Source organism: Bos taurus, chromosome 3 (assembly GCF_002263795.3).
Source record: "Bos taurus isolate L1 Dominette 01449 registration number 42190680 breed Hereford chromosome 3, ARS-UCD2.0, whole genome shotgun sequence".
Taxonomy (NCBI): domain Eukaryota; kingdom Metazoa; phylum Chordata; class Mammalia; order Artiodactyla; family Bovidae; genus Bos; species Bos taurus.
The window spans coordinates 18,685,200-18,707,479 of NC_037330.1; the positions used below are offsets into that span (position 1 = coordinate 18,685,200).

The 22,280-nt window shown below is 40.8% G+C and overlaps 1 long non-coding RNA gene across 1 annotated transcript; it reads right to left on the minus strand.

Annotated features, from left to right (window-relative positions):
• Window positions 1–11,187: 11,187 nt before the first annotated feature.
• On the minus strand, window positions 11,188–21,723 carry LOC112445947 (uncharacterized). The gene is made up of 2 exons (XR_003033960.2): window positions 20,143–21,723; window positions 11,188–18,299 (listed from the first exon to the last, which is right to left on the minus strand). It is a non-coding gene; the product is annotated as an uncharacterized lncRNA (long non-coding RNA).
• Between the last annotated feature and the right edge of the window lie 557 nt (window positions 21,724–22,280).

The following is a 22,280-nucleotide window of genomic DNA, read 5'->3' on the forward strand; positions in this document are numbered from 1 at the left end:
TGCTACTGTTTGCATGATCCATCAGGAATAGGCAATGCAGGAAAGAGGTTCACTTATCCAGATTTGGGGATGTTTAAGGATCACAGGAGTGGAGGAAGCTATGTCAACTCCCCAACCTGGGATCCAGAAGAACAGTTGTACCAAAACAAGGAAGAAAGACAGGAAGGTAGTGATGATGACCAGCAGAACAAATCTGGCAGTCACAAGTCTGAGAAGAGCCCTGAGGTCCCAAGTGAGTCTAGCTCCTCTGAAGATTCATCTTGAAGTCACTTCCAGATGTTCCAAGAAATTCTCCCTTTCCAGTTGATTGAGCTGGTTGATTTGGGATTCTTGGCTTTTTCTTTCTCCATGTATCTCAGACATCTAGCTGTAATGTGTATTGGTGGAACTGCTCAACTTTTGGTTTCTGGGACTCTAACATCTTTAAGGAATTGCTTATAGTGGAAAGAAGAATTAAATGTTTTACAATATCTTCCAATAACTCTTACGATTTTAACTTTAATGAATCATAACTCTCAGAGCTAATCTGAAGGGACTGCCTATTCAAATTATAAACCTTGTGAAAATTAACAATAAATAATTAGCAAGCATTCATTTCTCCTTGGGTTTCTTCTATGTTTTTGGAAATTCGTCACTCTCAGGTTGAAACTGAGATGAAGTATGATAACCACAGCATCTAGAACAGGATTTATTTTTCACTCAGAAAACATGTGTTCTTTCTTCAATTCATTCAGTAATATCCATTATAATATTCATACTCAACTACTGCTGCTGCTGCTGCTAAGTCACTTCAGTCGTTTCCGACTCTGTGTGACCCCATAGACGGCAGCCCACCAGGCTTCCCCCTCCCTGGGATTCTCCAGGCAAGAACACTGGAGTGGGTTGCCATTTCCTTCTCCAATGCATGGAAGTGAAAAGTGAAAGTGAAGTCGCTCAGTCATGTCCGACTCTTAGCGACCCCATGGACTGCAGCCTACCAGGCTCCTCCATCCATGGGATTTTCCAGGCAAGAGTACTGGAATGGGGTGCCATTGCCTTCTCCAACTCACCTACTAGAGCCCCTAAAAAAGCAAAAACAAGTCCTGCTCTATGCTTCTATGAAAGAAACCTCTAAAACAAACTAAACACTCCAAACACGCAGTCTAAATGTTAAAGGAGGAACAAAATAGATTGTGTAAATGAGAACAAATGAAGCAAAGGTCACAGTATTAAAGTCAGATCAATACAATTTAACATGAAAAGCAACATACGGGGGCTTCCTGGGTGGCTCAGTGGTAAAGAATCCACCTACCAAGGCAGGAGCCACGAGTTCAATCCCTAGGCTAGGAAGATACAACATGCCATGGAGCAACCAAGCCCATGTGCCACAACTACTGAAGCCTGTGCACCTTAGAACCTGTGCTCCGCAACAAGAGAAGCCACCGCAATGAGAAGCCCAGCACACCACAGCTGCGTAACAGTCCCCACTCACTGCAACTAGAGAAAAACCCATGCAGCAACAAAGACCCAGCATGGCCAAAAGCAAATTAATTAATTAATTAATTAAATTATTTTTAAAAGCGATAGATGAATCCATTTTTATTGTTGAAGGGTACAATCTACCATGAAAACGTGATTATCATTCAATCGACAGCTATTTTATTGAGAAACTACTATGTGTCAGGTACTATCCTGGTATTAAAGATAAGCTGAAAAGCTGAAAGTGTTAGTTGCTCAGTCATGTCCACTCTGTGCGACCTCATGGACTGTAGCCCACCAGGCTCCTCTGTCCATGGAATTCTCTAGGCAAGAAGACCGGAATGGCTAGCCATTCCCCTCTCCAGGAGATCTTCCCAACCCAGGGATCAAACCCAGGTCCACCACATTGCAGGAAGATTCTTTATCATTTGAGCCACCAGGGAAGCCCCAAGATAACTGAAAATAAGAAAAAACCTCTAGTCATGGAGCTAACATTCTAGTGAGGGAAATCTTGTGTCAAATGTGTCAAATAACATGACATCCAAATAAAAAGAAGCTGGAAATACAAGGCAGAACAGACAGAAAAACAATAGGAGTACAGACATATCTTTCTTTATCTTTAGCAGAAAAACAGAAAATAAAAAGTTCATAGAAAATTTGTTTGAAGTAGTAGTGAAGAGCATGAACTCTGTAGATAAGCCAATCTGGGCTTAATTTCTGACTCCATCATACTAGCTTTATGATGTTGGACAATGAAACCTCTTTAAGTCTTAGTTTCCTCATCTGTAAAACCAATTTCATAAAAATAATATTATACAGGAAACACAAAAAGGGTGTATAAACTCGAACCCAAGACAATAAAGTAAATGGCAATGTGATCATACTTATCAATAATTACCTTAAACGTAAATGGGTTGAATGCCCCAACCAAAAAACAAAGACTGGCTGAATGGATACAAAAACAAGACCCCTACATATGTTGTCTACAAGAGACCCATCTCAAAACAGGGGACACATACAGACTGAAAGTGAAGGGCTGGAAAAAGATTTTCCATGCAAATAGGGACCAAAAGAAAGCAGGAGTAGCAATACTCATATCAGACAAAATAGACTTTAAAACAAAGGCTGTGAAAAGAGACAAAGAAGGACACTACATAATGATCAAAGGATCAATCCAAGAAGAAGATATAACGATCATAAATATATATGCACCCAACATAGGAGCACCGTAATATGTAAGACTAATGCTAACAAGTATGAAAGGGGGAATTAACAATAACACAAAAATAGTGGGACACTTTAATACCCCACTCACACCTATAGATAGATCAACTAATCAGAAAATTAACAAGGAAATACAAACTTTAAATGATACAATAGACCAGTTATACCTAACTGATATCTAGAGGACATTTCACCCCAAAACAATGAATTTTACCTTTTTCTCAAGTGCACACGGAACCTTCTCCAGGATAGATCACATCCTGAGCCATAAATCTAGCCTTGGTAAATTCAACAAAACTGAAATCATTCCAAGCATCTTTTCTGACCACAATGCAGTAAGATTAGATCTCAGTTATAGGAGAAAACTGTATTAAAAATTCCAACATATGGAGGCTGAACAACACGCTGCTGAATAACCAACAAATCACAGAAGAAATCAAAATATGCATAGAAAGGAATGAAAATGAAAACACAATAACCCAAAACCTGTGGGACACTGTAAAAGCAGTGCTAAGGGGAAAGTTCATAGCAATACAGGCATACCTCAAGAAACAAGAAAAAAATTAAATAAATAATCTAACTCTACACCTAAAGCAACTAGAAAAGGAAGAAATGAAGAACCTCAGGGTTAGTAGAAGGAAAGAAATCCTAAAAATTAGGGCAGAAATAAATGCAAAAGAAACAAAAGAGACCATAGCAAAAATCAACAAAGCCAAAAGCTGGTTCTTTGAAAGGATAAATAAAATTGACAAACCATTAGCCAGACTCATCAAGAAACAAAGGGAGAAAAAGCAAATCAATAAAATTAGAAATGAAAATGGAGAGATCACAACAGACAACACAGAAATACAAAGGATCATAAGAGACTACTATCAGCAATTATATGCCAATAAAATGAACAACGTGGAAGAAATGGACAAATTCTTAGAAAAGTACAGCTTTCCAAAACTGGACCAGGAAGAAATAGAAAATCTTAACAGACCCATCACAAGCACAGAAATTGAAACTGTAATCAAAAATCTTCCAGCAAACAAAAGGCCAGGTCCAGACGGCTTCACAGCTGAATTCTACCAAAAATTTAGAGAAGAGCTAACACCTATCCTACTCAAACTCTTCCAGAAAATTGCAGAGGAAGGTAAACTTACAAACTCATTCTGTGAGGCCACCATCACCCTAATACCAAAACCTGACAAAGATGCCACAAAAAAAGAAAATTACAGGCCAATATCACTGATGAACATAGATGCAAAAATCCTTAACAAAATTCTAGCAATCAGAATCCAACAACACATTAAAAAGATCATACACCATGACCAAGTGGGCTTCATCCCAGGGATGCAAGGATTCTTCAATATCCGCAAATCAATCAATGTAATACACCACATTAACAAATTGAAAAATAAAGCCATATGATTATCTCAATAGATGCAGAGAAAGCCTTTGACAAAATTCAACATCCACTTATAATAAAAATCCTCCAGAAAGCAGGAGTAGAAGGAACATACCTCAACATAATAAAAGCTATATATGACAAACCCACAGCAAACATTATCCTCAATGGTGAAAAATTGAAAGCATTTCCCCTAAAGTCAGGAACAAGACAAGGGTGCCCACTTTCACCACAACTATTCAACATAGTTTTGGAAGTTTTGGCCACAGCAATCAAAGCAAATAAAAGAAATAAAATAAAATAAGAAATAGAAATAAAAGGAATCCAAATTGGAAAAGAAGAAGTAAAACTCTCACTGTTTGCAGATGACATGATCCTCTACATAGAAAACCCTAAAGACTCCACCAGAAAATTACTAGAGCTCATCAATGAATATAGTAAAGTTGCAGGATATAAAATCAACACACAGAAATCCCTTGCATTCCTATACACTAATAATGAGAAAATAGAAAGAGAAATTAAGGAAACAATTCCATTCACCATTGCAACGAAAAGAATAAAATACTTAGGAATATATCTACCTAAAGAAACTAAAGACCTATATATAGAAAACTATAAAACACTGGTGAAAGAAATCAAAGAGGACACTAATAGATGGAGAAATATACCATGTTCATGGATTGGAAGACTCAATATAGTGAAAATGAGTATACTACCCAAAGCAATCTATAGATTCAATGCAATCCCTATCAAGCTACCAATGGTATTTTTCACAGAGCTAGAACAAATAATTTCACAATTTGTATGGAAATACAAAAAACCTCGAATAGCCAAAGCAATCTTAAGAAAGAAGAATGGGACTGGAGGAATCAACCTGCCTGACTTCAGGCTCTACTACAAAGCCACAGTCATCAAGACAGTATGGTACTGGCACAAAGACAGAAATATAGATCAATGGAACAAAATAGAAAGCCCAGACACACACCTATGGACACCTTATCTTTGACAAAGGAGGCAAGAATATATAATGGATTAAAGACAATCTCTTTAACAAGTGGTGCTGGGAAAACTGGTCAACCACTTGTAAAAGAATGAAACTAGAACACTTTCTAACACCATACACAAAAATAAACTCAAAATGGATTAAAGATCTAAATGTAAGACCAGAAACTATAAAACTCCTAGAGGAGAACATAGGCAAAACACTCTCCGACATACATCACAGCAGGATCCTCTATGACCCACCTCCCAGAATATTGGAAATAAAAGCAAAAATAAACAAATGGGACCTAATTAAACTTAAAAGCTTCTGCACAACAAAGGAAACTATAAGCAAGGTGAAAAGACAGCCTTCAGAATGGGAGAAAATAATAGCAAATGAAGCAACTGACAAACAACTAATCTCAAAAATATACAAGCACCTCCTACAGCTCAATTCCAGAAAAATAAATGACCCAATCAAAAAATGGGCCAAAGAACTAAATAGACATTTCTCCAAAGAAGACATACAGATGGCTAACAAACACATGAAAAGATGCTCAACATCACTCATTATCAGAGAAATGCAAATCAAAACCACAATGAGGTACCATCTCACGCAGGTCAGAATGGCTGCTATCCAAAAGTCTACAAGCAATAAAGCTGGAGAGGTTGGTGGGCGGATGGTGGGCGGATGGTGGGAGGGTGGTGGGCGGGGGCTGGGAGGGTGCTGGGAGGGTGCTGGGTGGATGGTGGGAGGGTGCTGGGAGGGTCCTGGGAGGGAGCTGGGAGGGTGGTGGGCGGGTGGTGGGAGGGTGGTGGGCGGGTGGTGGGAGAAAGGGGAACCCTCTTACACTGTTGGTGGGAATGCAAACTAGTACAGCCACTATAGGGGACTGGAATGCAAAAGTAGGAAGTCAAGAAACACCTGGAGTAATAGGCAAATTTGGCCTTGGAATACGGAATGAAGCAGGGCAAAGGCTAATAGAGTTTTGCCAAAAAAATGCACTGGTCATAACAAACACCATCTTCCAACAACACAAGAGAAGACTCTATACATGGACATCACCAGATGGTCAACACCGAAATCAGATTGATTATATTCTTTGCAGCCAAAGATGGAGAAGCTCTATACAGTCAGCAAAAACAAGACCAGGAGCTGACTGTGGCTCAGATCATGAACTCCTTATTGCCAAATTCAGACTTAAATTGAAGAAAGTAGGGAAAACCACTAGACCATTCAGGTATGACCTAAATCAAATCCCTTATGATTATACAGTGGAACTGAGAAATAGATTTAAGGGCCTAGATCTGATAGATGGAGTGCCTGATGAACTATGGACTGAGGTTCGTGACATTGTACAGGAGACAGGGATCAAGACCATTCCCATGGAAAAGAAATGCAAAAAAGCAAAATGGCTGTCTGGGGAGGCCTTACAAGTAGCTGTGAAAAGAAGAGAAGTGAAAAGCAAAGGAGAAAAGGAAAGTTATAAGCATCTGAATGCAGAGTTCCAAAGAATAGCAAGAAGAGATAAGAAAACCTTCTTCAGGGATCAATGCAAAGAAATAGAGGAAAACAACAGAATGGGAAAGACTAGAGATCTCTTCAAGAAAATTAGAGATACCAAGGGAACATTCCATGCAAAGATGGGCTCAATAAAGGACAGAAATGGTATGGACCTAACAGAAGCAGAAGATATTAAGAAGAGATGGCAATAACACACAGAAGAACTGTACAAAAAAGATCTTCACGACTCAGATAATCACAATGGTGTGATCATTGACCTAGATAGAGCCTGACATCCTGGAATGTGAAGTCAAGTGGGCCTTAGAAAGCATCACTACGAACAAAGCTAGTGGAGGTGATGGAATTCCAGTTGAGCTATTTCAAATCCTGAAAGATGATGCTGTGAAAGTGCTGCACTCAATATGCCAGCAAATTTGGAAAAGTCACCAGTGGCCACAGGACTGGAAAAGGTCCATTTTCATTCCAATCCCAAAGAAAGGCAATGCCAAAGAATGCTCAAACTACCGCACAATTGCCCTCATCTCACACGCTAGTAAAGTAATGCTCAAAAGTCTCCAAGCCAGGCTTCAGCAATATGTGAACCGTGAACTTCCTGATGTTCAAGCTGGTTTTAGAAAAGGCAGAGGAACCAGAGATCAAATTGCCAACATCCACTGGATCATGGAAAAAGCAAGAGAGTTCCAGAAAAACATCTAGTTCTGCTTTATTGACTATGCCAAAGCCTTTGACTGTGTGGATCACAATAAACTGTGGAAAATTCTAAAAGAGATGGGAATACCAGACCACCTGACCTGCCTCTTGAGAAATCTGTATGCAGGTCAGGAAGCAACAGTTAGAACTGGACATGGAACAACAGACTGGTTCCAAATGGGAAAAGGAGTATGTCAAGGCTGTATATTGTCACCCTGCTTATTTAACGTATATGCAGAGTACATCATGAGAAACACTGGAATGGAAGAAGCACAAGCTGGAATCAAGATTGCTGGGAGAAATATCAATAACCTCAGATATGCAGATGACACCACTTTTATGTCAGAAAGTGAAGAGGAACTAAAGAACCTCTTGATGAAAGTGAAAGTGGAGAGTGAAAAAGTTGGCTTAAAGCTCAACATTCAGAAAACGAAGATCATGGCATCCGGTCCCATCACTTCATGGGAAATAGATGGGGAAACAGTGGAAACAGTGGCAGAATTTATTTTTCTAGGCTCCAAAATCACTGCAGATGGTGACTTCGACCATGAAATGAAAAGATGCTTACTCCTTGGAAGGAAGGTTATGACCAACCTAGATAGCATATTCAAAAGCAGAGACATTACTTTGCCAACAAAGGTTCATCTAGTCAAGGCTATGGTTTTTCCTGTGGTCATGTATGGATGTGAGAGTTGGATTGTGAAGAAGGCTGAGTGCCGAAGAATTGATGCTTTTGAACTATGGTGTTGGAGAAGACTCTTGAGAGTCCCTTGGACTGCAAGGAGATCCAACCAGTCCATTCTGAAGGAGATCAGCCCTGGGATTTCTTTGGAAGGGATGATGCTAAAGCTGAAACTCCAGTACTTTGGCCACCTCATGCAAGGAGTTGACTCATTGGAAAAGACTCTGATGCTGGGAGGGATTGGGGGCAGGAGAAGGGGATGACAGAGGATGAGATGGCTGGATGGTGTCACCGACTCGATGGACGTGAGTCTGAGTGAACTCCGGGAGCTGGTAATGGACAGGGAGGCCTGGCGTGCTGCGATTCATGGGGTCACAAAGAGTTGGACACGACTGAGCGACTGAACTGAACTGAACTGAACAGCCACTATAGAGAACAGTGTGGAGATTCCTTAAAAAACTGGAAATAGAACTGCCTTATGACCCAGCAATCCCACTGCTGGGCATACACACCAAGGAAACCAGAATCGAAAGAGACATGTGTACCCCAATGTTCATCGCAGCACTGTTTATAATAGCCTGAACATGGAAGCAACCTAGATGTCCATCAGCAGACGAATGGATAAGACAGCTGTGGTACATATACACAATGGAGTATTACTCAGCCATTAAAAAGAATACATTTGAATCAGTTCTAACGAGGTGGATGAAACTGGAGCCTATTATACAGAGTGAAGTAAGCCAGAAAGAAAAACACCAATACAGTATCAGATCAGATCAGATCAGATCAGTCGCTCAGTCATGTCCGACTCTTTGTGACCCCATGAATCACAGCACACCAGGCCTCCCTGTCCATCACCAACTCCAGGAGTTCACCCAGACTCATGTCCATCGAGCCGGTGATGCCATCCAGCCATCTCATCCTCTGATGTCCCCTTCTCCTCTTGCTCCCAATCCCTCCTAGCATCAGAGTCTTTTCCAATGAGTCAACTCCTTGCATGAGGTGGCCAAAGTACTGGAGTTTCAGCTTTAGCATCATTCCTTCCAAAGAAATCCCAGGGCTGATCTCCTTCAGAATGGACTGGTTGGATCTCCTTGCAGTCCAGGAGTCTTCTCCAACACCACAGTTCAAAAGCATCAATTCTTTGGCACTCAGCCTTCTTCACAATCCAACTCTCACATCCATACATGACCACAGGAAAAACCATAGCCTTGACTAGATGAACCTTTGTTGGCAAAGTAATGTCTCTGCTTTTGAATATGCTATCTAGGTTAGTCATAACCTTCCTTCCAAGGAGTAAGCATCTTTTCATTTCATGGTCGAAGTCACCATCTGCAGTGATTTTGGAGCCTAGAAAAATAAATTCTGCCACTGTTTCCACTGTTTCCCCATCTATTTCCCATGAAGTGATGGGACCGGATGCCATGATCTTCGTTTTCTGAATGTTGAGCTTTAAGCCAACTTTTTCACTCTCCACTTTCACTTTCATCAAGAGGTTCTTTAGTTCCTCTTCACTTTCTGACATAAAAGTGGTGTCATCTGCATATCTGAGGTTATTGATATTTCTCCCGGCCATCTTGATTCCAGCTTGTGTTTCTTCCAGTCCAGCGTTTCTCATGATGTACTCTGCATGTAAGTTAAATAAGCAGGGTGACAATATACAGCCTTGACATACTCCTTTTCCCATTTGGAACCAGTCTGTTGTTCCATGTCCAGTTCTAACTGTTGCTTCCTGACCTGCATACAGATTTCTCAAGAGGCAGGTCAGGTGGTCTGGTATTCCCATCTCTTTCAGAATTTTCCACAGTTTATTGTGATCCACACAGTCAAAGGCTTTGGCATAGTCAATAAAGCAGAACTAGATGTTTTTCTGGAACTCTCTTGCTTTTTCCATGATCCAGTGGATGTTGGCAATTTGATCTCTGGTTCCTCTGCCTTTTCTAAAACCAGCTTGAACATCAGGAAGTTCACGGTTCACATGTTGCTGAAGCCTGTGGAATTTAGAAAGATGGTAATGATAACCTTGTATGTGAGACAGCAAAAGAGACACAGATGTATAGAACAGTCTTTTGGACTCTGTGGGAGACGGATAGGGTGGGATGATTTGGGAGAATGACATTAAAACATGTATAATATCATATATGAAACAAATCGCCAGTCCAGGTTCAGTGCATGATACTAGATGCTTAGGGCTTGTGCATTGGGATGACCCAGAGGGATGGTACAGGGAGGGAGGTGGGAGGGGGGTTTCAGGATGGGGAACACGTGTATACCCATGGCGGATTCATATTGATGTATGGCAAAACCAATACAATATTGTAAAGTAATTAACCTCCAATTAAAATAAATAAATTTATATTAAAAAAAATAATATTATGTGTTAAATGTACCTAAATGCTTCATACATTGCCTGACATATAGAAAGTGCTTGATAGATTGAGCAATACTTTTTTTTTTTTTTTTTTTTTTACTGTTTTTGATCTAATAGGTATATGTGAACTCTATACACTTTGGAAAATACACATATTTTAAGCACCTACAAAATATTTATAAAAGCTAACCAAAGATAATTAAAACTGTAATAGACACACCTTTGATGATAATGCTATAGAGCTAGAAATTGATAATAGATGATTATGTCAAAGATATTTGAGATTTTTTAAGCACTCAAAATAATTCAGTTTAAGAAAAAAACATGTAACTACAATTAAGATTACATTTAAAAATAACAATAAAAAGACAACAAATATTAAAATCTATAGCTACAGCCTTAAGCACTTTATTTACTTAACAATAAAAAATGAATAAACTAACCATTTAATTCAATAAACTAAAAAATTAAGATACAAAACAGACCAAAAAAGCAGGAAGAAGGAAAATACAAAGAAATAAGTAGAAATCCATGACTAGAAGACAGAATACCTAATTAATTAATAAGTGAAAGAATCCAAGATATTTGGAAGATCATTACAATAATTAAGAAAGAAAAAAGATAATATACATTTGACGAAATCAAAAACATTGGTACAAATACAGAAGAAGAGAGATGAGTTGTAACAACTTTATTCTTAAAAAGATAGAATAAGAAAAGAAAGGAGAGAGAGAGGGAAGAAAGGGAAAGAAAGCCTGGGTGGGGGTGGGGGGTGGTGGATGATTTCTCTGGGAAAACTGATTCCCAAAGAGGTATAACCATAGAAAAAAATTAGAAGATTGTCAAATAATCACACTCTCAGAAGCTCCAGGCAAAACTGTTTTTCAGGTGAATATTTTCAAACAATCATGGAATAACAATTCCCACATGATTTAAACCATATCAGAGAATACAAACATGAAGGGCACTTTATAATTTTTTTCAAAGGTAGCATAACCCCAAAAACAAAACCCCAAAGCCCCCTGAAAACTACAAATTTATAAATACAAAAATTTCTGAATAAAATTCTAGCCAAGAGCAGTTTTCCTTTGCACTTGGATGCCATGAAAGAATAATACACGCCGTCAGGTAAAATTCACTTCAGGAAGGCACATATGTGATGGGATATTATATATATTAATATTAACATATACCTTAATATACATATGTTAAGGTTTCTACCTAGGAAATTTAAGAGAATGGACTGAAAAACCATTAGATCTAAAGTTTAGTAACACATTACAGAGTAAACATACCAAAAAAAACCCATCAACTTTATAATAACAATAACATGATACCCTTAGGGGTAAATCATGTGAAATGTGTCTGTAATATAAAACTGTCCTAAAGCAGATAAACTCCAATACATGAAGATTTGTTTTGTTCTTGGATGGGAGGCCTCATTGTTAAAAGATACCAATTATCTCCTTATAAGTTTAAACCTTGAAAAGGAACTGTACAAAAATAATATAATATACTTTTAGAACTATATAAAAGTGAGTTAATATTTGTCAGGAAATAGAGAGGCAAATCAAACCAGTGAATCTGAAAGGAGTTTAACACTGAATATTCATTGGAAGGAATGCCGCTGAAGCTCCAATACTTCGGCCACCTGACGTGAAGAGCCGCCTCATTGGAAAAGACCCTGATGCTGGAAAAGATTGAGAGCAGGAGGAGAAGGGGGTGAAAGAGGATGAGATGGTTGGATGACATCACAAGTTCAAGGGACATGAGTTTGAGCAAACTGAGGGAGACAGTGAAGGACGGGGAAGCTTGGTGTTCTGCAGTCCATGGGGTCACAAAGAGTCAGACACGACCGAGCAACTTAACAATAACTAGACCAGAGCTTCCACAGGGGTGAGGACTGTCCCTATCTTATTCTTTACCCATACCCACCTAGGCAATTACAGACACTCATTCAGTATCATTACTCTAATGAATGAACTCGAACTTCTCTCCCTATTCCTGCTGCCCAAACCCTCCTCCAGCTGCTCCATGGAGTCTTTGCTTTCACCCAGCTCAACCTGCTCACCCATGATATATTGCTAGTCAGCAGCTCAGCAGCAGCTCCTTAAACGGAGAAGGCAATGGCAACCCACTCCAGTACTCTTGCCTGGAAAATCCCATGGACGGAGGAGCCTGGTAGGCTGCAGTCCATGGGGTCGCTTAGAGTCGGACACGACTGAAGCGACTTGCAGCAGCAGCAGCTCCTTAAAAGCCTTCTAGAAAGGACCCCATCTGGGAGGCGTGTGGGCCTCAAATTTTCAAGCCTGGGGCTTGTGCGCCACCCAGTGGTGACTGACTGCAATGTTGCGAGTATCATCATCAATCAATAGGAAATGCAGAAAGGACCTCTCGCTTCACAGCCCTGGCCCTGGGCTGGCAGGGAGAGATGACATCGTGTGTCCCTTATTGGAATTGCAAACAGACAAAAGATTCTCACTTTCCATTCACCTGTAACTGAGGTTGTAGGCCAGACAGTGCTTCATGGTTCTTAAACACAGATCCTTTAAGGATAAGTATTCCTACTACATTCCTTTATTCTAAGATATTGTGGGTTCTAAGAGGCACCACTGGTTTAAAAGCAGCATTTTTGTTGGGGGTTAGGGGGAGCATTATATTAAATGTGCATTTCAATTCTAAAACACGTGAATTTCAGCGATATTGTAACATATGAATAAATGTAGAATGTGGCAGACATCTACAATATCTCTTGATAGGAAGAGTGGTGTCCACTACAGGCTTTGTGTTCATTTCAGCATCTAGGATTCTGTTCATGATCACAGCCAGCTCTGGAGGGCAAGTGTTTCAAAAATCACTACCCAGAGGAGTCCCCCTGTCAGCCATCTGTTGAAAAATGAAGAAAACTATATGGAAGGACAGACCAAGACAGAACTACAAAAATGACTTCTGCCAGTGGAGTTGTGCAGTGCTAACTGACAGTTACTCATCTGTTAAGGACCACAGCTGCAGACTGAGAACTGCCTTACCAACTCCCATCCTGCAACTTGCTGAGCCCTGCAACTTGTTAAGCAGGTAAGTTTAGAGCTAGAAATGAACACCCCACCCCATCCCACCCTCTGGGTGGGTACAGGCTCAGGAATGTGAGTTAAAAAGGAGGGAGTGTTACTATAATATCAAAATATCTCTTTGAAGTAGAGTTGTTGAGAAAAATGTCTTGACATGAGTTCAGGATGGAAGGCGAGTTCTAGAGGGTCCACCTAAGTGATAAAAGATGACTGATAAACTGATGGTCATGAAAAGAGAAATCTGGGTTTTTTCCAAGAGGGAAGCAGAAAAGATGGAGGAGCCCACAGGTGTGAGGTGTGATATATCCTTTTTCAGGACCCCCAAATTTAAACAAAATCACAGATGCTGGTGTGGATGGTTTTTTGGTGCAAATGTAAAAAGAGGTTGAATTATCTGTGTCAAAGAAGCAGAAAGCCAATAAAGGTAGGAGGCAGCCATGAGAATACAAGCTGTGGGGATACAAAGAGGTCACCCGGAAGACCTGGAATTTCTGCTGGCCAAAGTTTAGTGTGGGGATGGTTCTAGTTAATTTCATTCAGTCCTGAGAGTCAGACCATTTCTAGCTGACCTATGGGCAATACAAGTCAAGGGCTTCTGCAAACCTTCTCTGTCCTCAACTCTGTATCTTTAAGCCAAGCTGACCTTCCCATTGACCTAGTCACCGACAGCACCAAGAAAACACAGAACAGCACCCCTGAAATTAATTAATAGGCATGGCTAGAACCCCCTCAGGCTTCACAGGTGACGCTAGTGGTAAACAACCCACCTGCCAATGCAGGAAATGTAAGAGATGCGGGTTCAATTCCTGGGTCAGGAAGATCCCCCAGAGGGGGACATGGCAACGCACTCCAGTATTCTTGTCTGGAGAATCCCATAGACAGAGGAGTCTGGCGGGCTACAGTTCACAGGGTCACAAAGAGTTGGATACGACTGAAGCAACTTAGCATGCACACACAGAACCCCCTCACTGCTTCCATTCTGATCCAGGAACCCGTGTCTGTTGCACTTCAGCTTGATATCCTAATTTCAAACCTGCCCCTGTCGCTTAGTCTCGGTGTAGTATGTTTCTCAGCTATGACTCCTACCAACCCAAATTCAACCCTCTGATTCATTCTCTAGTATAGCTGATTCATATCTAGTGTAGCTTAAACCACTTTACCTTGAGGGAAATCTAACCCCCAAGACTCCCATGAAGTGGAGAAGGGAGTTATGACTGCACATGTTATTCCAGTAGGTCACACCAAAGATTCTCATGTGGGATCTGGGACCACCTACATCCTAAGCCCCTAACTGATAAGTGAGACTTCTTAAGATGCTTAAGATGCAGACTCATGACCTCCTGAATTAGAATCTCTGAATGTGCAGCCCAAGTATCTGAATCATCAGCAAGCTCCAAAGGTAAGTCTTATGTACACTGAAGTCTGAGAACCACCCTCCCAAACAAATGTTATATACTTAAGTGGAGACACTGTCACAGTTGTGAATGCTCTTGGCTAGCTAGACACTCCAATCAAATAGACTCCAGTTACACCATGCAGCCATTAGAAATGAGGAGGCAGATTATTCAGTGATATGAAAAGGTATTTACAATGTCATTGCTGCTGTTCAGTCGCCAAGTCAAGTCTGACTCTTTGTGACCTCATGGACTATAGCATGCCAGGCTCCCCTGTCCTTCATTATCTCCCCAAGTTTGCTCAGATTCGTGTCCATTGAGTCGGTGATGCTATCTAATCATCTCTTCCTCTGCTGTGCCCCTTTCCTTTTGCCTTCCATCTTTCCTAGCATCAAGGTCTTTTCCAGTGAGTAGACTCTTCACATTAGGTCGCCAAAGTATTAGAGCTTCAGCTTCAGCATCAGACCTTCCAATGAATATTCAGGGTTGATTTCCTTTAGGATTCACTGGCTTGATCTCCTTGCAGTCCAAGGGACTCTCAAGAGTCATCTCCAGCACCACAATTCAAAAGCATCAATTGTTCAATGCTCAGCTTTCTTTATGATCCAACTCTCATATCCGTAAATGACTATTGGAAAAACCAGAGCTTTGACTATACAGACTTCTGTCAGCAAAGTGATGTCTCTACTTTTAATACTCTATCTAGGTTTGTCATAGCTTTCTTTTCAAGGAGCAAGCATCTTTGAAGTACATGGCTACAGTCACCATCCACAGTGATTTTGGAGCTCAAGAAAATAAATGTCACTGCTTCCACTTTTTACCCTTCTATCTGCCATGAAGTGATGGGATAGATGCCATGATCTTAGTTTTCTGTATATTGAGCATCAAGCCAGCTTTGTCACTCTCCTCTTTCACGTTCATCAAGAGGCTCTTTTGTTGCTTTTCACTTTCTGCCATTAGAGTGGTATCATCTGCATATCTGAGGTTATTGATATCTTTCCCAGCAATCTTGATGCCAGCTTGTGATCCATCCAGCCTGGCCATTTCACATGATATACTCTGCATATAGGGCTTCCCTAGTGGCTCAGTGGTAAAGAATCTGCCTGCCACTGTAGAAGACACAGGTTCAATTCCTGGGTCAGGAAGATCCCCTGGAGAAGGAAATGGCAACCCACTTCAGTATTCTTGCTGGAGAATCCCATGGACAGAGGAGCCTGGCAGGCTGCAGTCTATGGGGTTGCAAAGAGTTGGACACAACTTAGTGACTGAACAACAATAACACTCTACATATAAGTTAAATAAGCAGGGAGACAATATACAGCCTTGTCATACTCCTTTCCCAATTTGGAACCAGTCAGTTGTTCCATGTCTGGTTCTAACTGTAGCTTCTTGACCCGCATACAGATTTCTCAGGACACAGGTAAGGTAGTCTGGCCCTTCCATTTCTAAGAATTTTCCACAGTTTGTTGTGATCCACACAGTCACGGGCTTTAGCGTAGTCAATGAAGCAGAGGTAGATGTTTTTCTGGAGCTCTCTTGCTTTCTCTATGAGCCAACGAATGCTGGCAATTTGATCTCTGGTTCCTTTGACACTTCAAAATCCAGGTTGTACATCTAGAAATTCTCAGTTCACATACTACTGAGGCCTAGCCTGAAGGATTTTAAGCATAACTTTGTTAGCATATGAAATGAGAACAGTTATACAGTAGTTTGAACATTCGTTGACACTCCCTTTCTTTGGCATTGGAATGAAAAAACCTTTTCCAGTCCTGTGGCCACTGCTGAGTTTCCCAAATTTGCTGACATATTGAGCGCAGCACTTTAACAGCATCATCTTTTAGGATTTTTAAGTAGCTCAACTGGAATTCCATCACCTCTACTACCTTTTTTGGTAGTAATGCTTCTTAAGCCCACTTGACTTTATACTCAGGATGTCTGGCTCTACATGAGTGATCACATAATCGTGGTTATCCAGGTCATTAAGACCTTTTCTGTATAGTTGTTCTGTGTATTCTTGCTACCTTTTCTTAATATCTTCTGCTTCTGTTAGGTCCTTACCATTTCTGCCCTTTACGGTGCCCATTCTTGCATAATATGGTCTCCTAATCTCCAATTTTCTTGAAAAGGTCTCTAGTCTTTCTCATTCTATTGCTTTCCTCTATTTCTTTGCATTGTTCTATTTCTTTGCCTTCTTATCTCTGCTTGCTATCTCTGGAACTCTGCATTCAGTTGGGTATATCTTTCCCTTTCTCCCCTGCCTTTCACTTATTTCTCAGCAATTTGTAAAGCTTCCTCAAACAACCACTTTGCATTCTTGCATTTCTTTTTCTTGGGGATGGTTTCATCACTGCCTCTTATATAATGTTACAAAACTCCATCCATAGTTCTTCAGGCACTCTGTCTACCAGATCTAATCCCTTGAATCCATTCATCACCTCCACTGTATAATTATAAGGGATTTGATTTAGGTCATACCTGAATGACCTAGTGATTTTCCCTACTTTCCTCAATTTAAACCTGAATTTTTCAATAAGGAGCTCATGATCTGAGCCAGTCAGCTCCAAGTCTTATCTTCACTGACTATATAGAGCTTCTCCATCTTTGGCTGCTAAGAACATAATCTGATTTCAGTGGTGACCATCTGGTGATGTCCATGTGTAGAGCCATCTCTTGTGTTGCTGGAAAAGGGTGTTTGCTATGGTCAGAGTGTTCTCTTGACAAAATTCTGTTATCCTTTGCCCTGCTTCATGTTGTACTCCAAGGCCAAACTTGTCTGTTATTCTGGGTATCTTTTGACTTCCTATTTTTGCATTCCAATCCCCTATGATGAAAAGGACAACTTTTTTTTGATGTGCAGATGGTGACTGTAGCCATGAAATTAAAAGATGCTTGCTCCTTAGAAGAAAAGCTATGAACAACATAGAGAGCATATTAAAAAACAGAGACATTATTTTGCCGACAAAAGTCTGACAAGTCAAAGCTATGGCTTTTCCAGTAGTCGTGTACGGATGTGAGAGTTGGACTATAAAGAAAGCTGAGCACTGAAGAATTGATGCTTTTGCACTGTGGTGTTGGAGAAGACTTTTGAGAGTCCCTTGGACTGCAAGGAGATCAAACCACTCAATCCTAAAGGAAAACAATCCTGAATGCTCATTGGAAGGACTGATGTTGAAGCTGAAGCACCAATACTTTGGCCACCTGATGCGAAGAACTGACTCATTGGAAAAGACCCTAATGTTGGGAAAGATTGAAGGCGGGAGGAGAAGGGGATGACAGAGGATGAGATGGTTGGATGATATCACTGACTCGATGGATATGAGCAAGCTCTGGGAGTTGGTGATGGACAGGGAAGCCTGGCGTGCTGCAGTCCATGGGGTCACAAAGAGTCAGACACAACTGAGCAACTGAACAGAACTAGATGGTGTTGTAGATCTTCGTAAGACAGGTTAACTTCAGCTTCTTCAGCATCAGTGGTTGAGGCACAGACTTCAATTACTGTGATGTTGAATGGTTTGCCTTGAAAACGAACCAAGATCACCCTGTCATTTTTAAGGTTGCACTCAAATACTGCATTTTGAACTCTTTTGTTGACTATGAGGGCTACTCCATTTCTTTTAAGGGATTCTTGCCCACCATAGTAGATGTAACGGTCATCTGAATTAAATTCACCCATTTCCTGTCCTTTTTACTTCCCTTTCACTGATTCTTAAGATGTCAATGTTCAATCTTGCCATCTCCTGCATTTACCTTGATTCACAGAATTAACATTCCAGATTCCTATGCACTATTGTTCTTCACAGCATCAGACTTTACTTTTACCACCAGACACATCCACAACTGAGTGTCATTTCCACTTCTGCCTAGCCACTTCATTCTTTCTGGAGCTATTAGTAATTGCCCTTCACTCTTCCCCAGTACCACACTGGACACCTTCTGACCTCGGGGACTCATCTTCCAATGTCATATCTTTTTGCCTTTTCATACTGTCCATGGATCCCCTTCATGGATCACAGCCTTGTCATGGCAAAGGGGTTTGTGTAACTCAAGCTGTGAGCCATGCCATGCAGGGCCACTCAAGACAGATGGGTCATAGAGAAGAGTTCTAACAAACATGATCCACTGGAGGAGGAAATGCCAACCCGTTCCAGTATTCTTGCCTAGAGAACTCCATGGACTATATTTACAATGCATAGTCACATTAAAACAATCAAGTGTTATCCCACATCTGTGTGAAATAGCAATGTTTGCATGTTATGCATAGAACACAAGTTGAGAAGAATACACACTGAAAAATTAACCTGGATGACAGAATTGTATGTGTTTCCTCTCTCACTCACTCCTTCACTCCCTCTTTCTTTTTTTTTGCTATCTGCAATTTCAATATTTTTGCAACAGGTACCAAAGTACACATGCATAATGAGATCTCTGTGAGAACAGGAACTTTGTTTTGTTCCCTGTAAATCTCTGTGCCCTAGAAAAGACTCTGGCATGGGAAGGTCCTTGATATGTACGTGCTGAATAAATAAGTAATAAAGAGAAATTAACTTTTAAAGAAATTCCAAATATGACCTAACTTAATCAACCTTGAATACAGATATGATTTCTGATACCAAGTTCAGTTCAGTCAGTTCAGTCGCTCAGTCATGTCCAACTCTTTGCAACCCCATGAATTGCAGCACACCAGGCCTCCCTGTCCATCACCATCTCCCGGAGTTCACTCAAACTCACGTCCGTCGAGTCGGTGATGCCATCCAGCCATCTCATCCTCTGTCATCCCCTTCTCCTCCTGCCCACAATCCCTCCGATACCAGGTTACTATACTATAAATAAATGGCTTTGTCTGAGGGTGTTTGCTGTGTGCTGGGTGAATTCACAATTAAACAGTGATGTTGCTTTATATTTGTAGTTGACACTTTGAATGAACACATATTCCATTTATGAAGTAGTGTGGATAGCATTTGTCATTTAAGAGAACAGATCCACAATGTCACATGCCTCAATGGGCAGGCCACGTGAAACAAGCACAGAAACAGGCCCGCGGGATTTGGTCATTGGAAGGCCTTTTTCAAAAAGTACAGTAGCATGATGATAACAAAGCCAAATTTCATAAATTTGAGAAAATGAATGGAGCTGAGAGAGAGCAGATATTGCATGAAAACCACTCACATACGGACATGTAATCAAGAAATAAAGAGAAGAGAGTAGGGACGCCAGTTATTAAGTTGGTGTCTGTTGACATCAAAACTATTCTTCTGCACACTTTGGGGAGTCAGGCCTGGGTCTCTACTTTGCAGCTGAATCCCAGTTACCTCTGCCAACGGAGATCTTAGAAGGAGACCAGAGGAGGAGAGGAACTTACTTCTATCCGTGGTTTCCGGGTCCCCATAGCATTATGCCAGCTTCATTTCTTCACCTGGCAGGATGGTTTCCCCACAAAGGAACTCCATATTTGCAACTGAGAAGCCCTGCAGAAGGAATATGAACTAGTTTGGGTGTTGTTCCCCAAAGGCAGCTGAATCCAGTGTGCAGTTTTTCCAACCTCACAGAACCAGCAAGAAGCACCCCTTCTCAGAGGCTTAAGTCTCAGAGCCCCTCCTCCAACCTTCTGATATTTTCAACCTCTCCCCTTGGAAGTTAGCTGTGGGGGTAACTAGTTGCTGGTTCCTGAAACTGCTACTCTCATATACCCTAGAGTTCTCTTTACCCTTTAAGTTACCTAGTTAATGAGTCTCTCTGTTGAATTCTTTCTGTTAAAATAACTGATATGTAACAAACAATCCAATCAAAAAATGAGCAGAACTAAATAAACACTTTTCCAAAGAAGACATACAGATGGCCAAGAACACATAAAAAGATGCTCAACATCATCAATTATTAGAGAAATGCTGATCAAAACTACAATGTATCACCTCATACCAGTCAGAATGGCCACCATGAAAAAGTCAACAAATAATAAGTGCTAGAGAGGTTATGGAGAACAGGGAACCCTCCTACACTGTTGGTGGGAATGTAAATTGGTACAGCCAGTATGGGGAACAGTATGGGAGTTTCTTAAAAAGCTAAAAATAGAGTTACCATATGACCCAGCAATCCCATTCTTGGATATATACCCAGAAAAGATGAAAACTCTAATTCAAAAAGATACATGCACCCCAGTGTTCATAGCAGCACTATTTACAATGGCCAAGACAAAGAAACAACCTAAGAATTCACTGACAGATGAATGGATAAAGAAGATGCGGTACAAATACACAATGGGATACTACTCAGTCATACAAAGAATGAAATAATGCAGCAATATGGATGGACCTAGAAATTATCACACTAGGTGAAGTAAGTCAGACACAGAAAGACAAATATCATATGATATCACTTGTGCGTAGAATCTTTAAAAATAACACAAGTGAACTTTTTTGCAAAACAGAACAGACTCACAAATATATGGTTACCAAAGAAGAAGGGGGGTTGATAAATTAGGAGTTTGGGATTGACAGATAATACAACAAGGACCTACTATATATCACAAAAAACTATATTCAAATCTTATAATAACCTATAATGGAAAAAAAATCTGCTGTATACCTGAAATTACCACAACATTATAAATCAACTGCACTTCAATTAAAAAAAAATAGTAGCAGGTGTATTTTTATCTGCTGCCTGATACATAGGAGATAATGGTTTTGTAATATATACTGACAAAGCTAGAGTATATGTATAGACTATGATAATGGAGCCTGTAGGGAGAGGAATCAAAGACACAGAAAAGAGGAGAAAACTATGGCCAAAGAGAGTATACTAAAGAGGCAGGGTCAATCAAGGGCAGGAGGGGTGCTAGCCTAGAAGTGAAGAGGGGTAAAGAGGTGAGGTTGGGTGTGGAGGAAGATATGTTTGTGGATGGCAGAAGTGGAGGAAACTGTGCCTAAGAGCCTTGTTTTTCTCCCAGAATTAGGAGGAAAACCCCTCTGCAGGGGTGGGAGGATGAGAGGAGAGAAGCATCATCAAATGTGGAGACGTCCCTGAGGATAATGAGGAAATTTACTAATCAAAGACAAGCAAAGTGATTGATACGAATACAGACTGAAGTGGGAAGAACAGGACCCATGACTCCTTGCCCTTCCTCACTGTGCCCAGCCACGGCTGAGGGGGTGCAACGAGGATACGATGAAGGTCATGAGGGTGCTGTGGGACAGACAACCACTTCAAGACACAACTGAAGCTGAGACTTCCCTGGTGGTCCAGGGGCTAAGACTCTGCATTCCCAATGCAGGGATCCTGGGTTCAATCCTTGGTCGGGGAACTAGATCACACAAGCCACTACTGAGAGTTTGCATGTCACAGCTAAAGATCCCGCTTGCTGCAGCTAAGACCCAGTGCAGCCAAATAAATACATATTAAAGTAAAAAACAAAACAAACACATGACTGAATGGAAACGAGACTGGCGTTGACTGAATTGCTCAGGTAGTCCATGGAGTTGGCCTGGGAGGTCAGGAAAA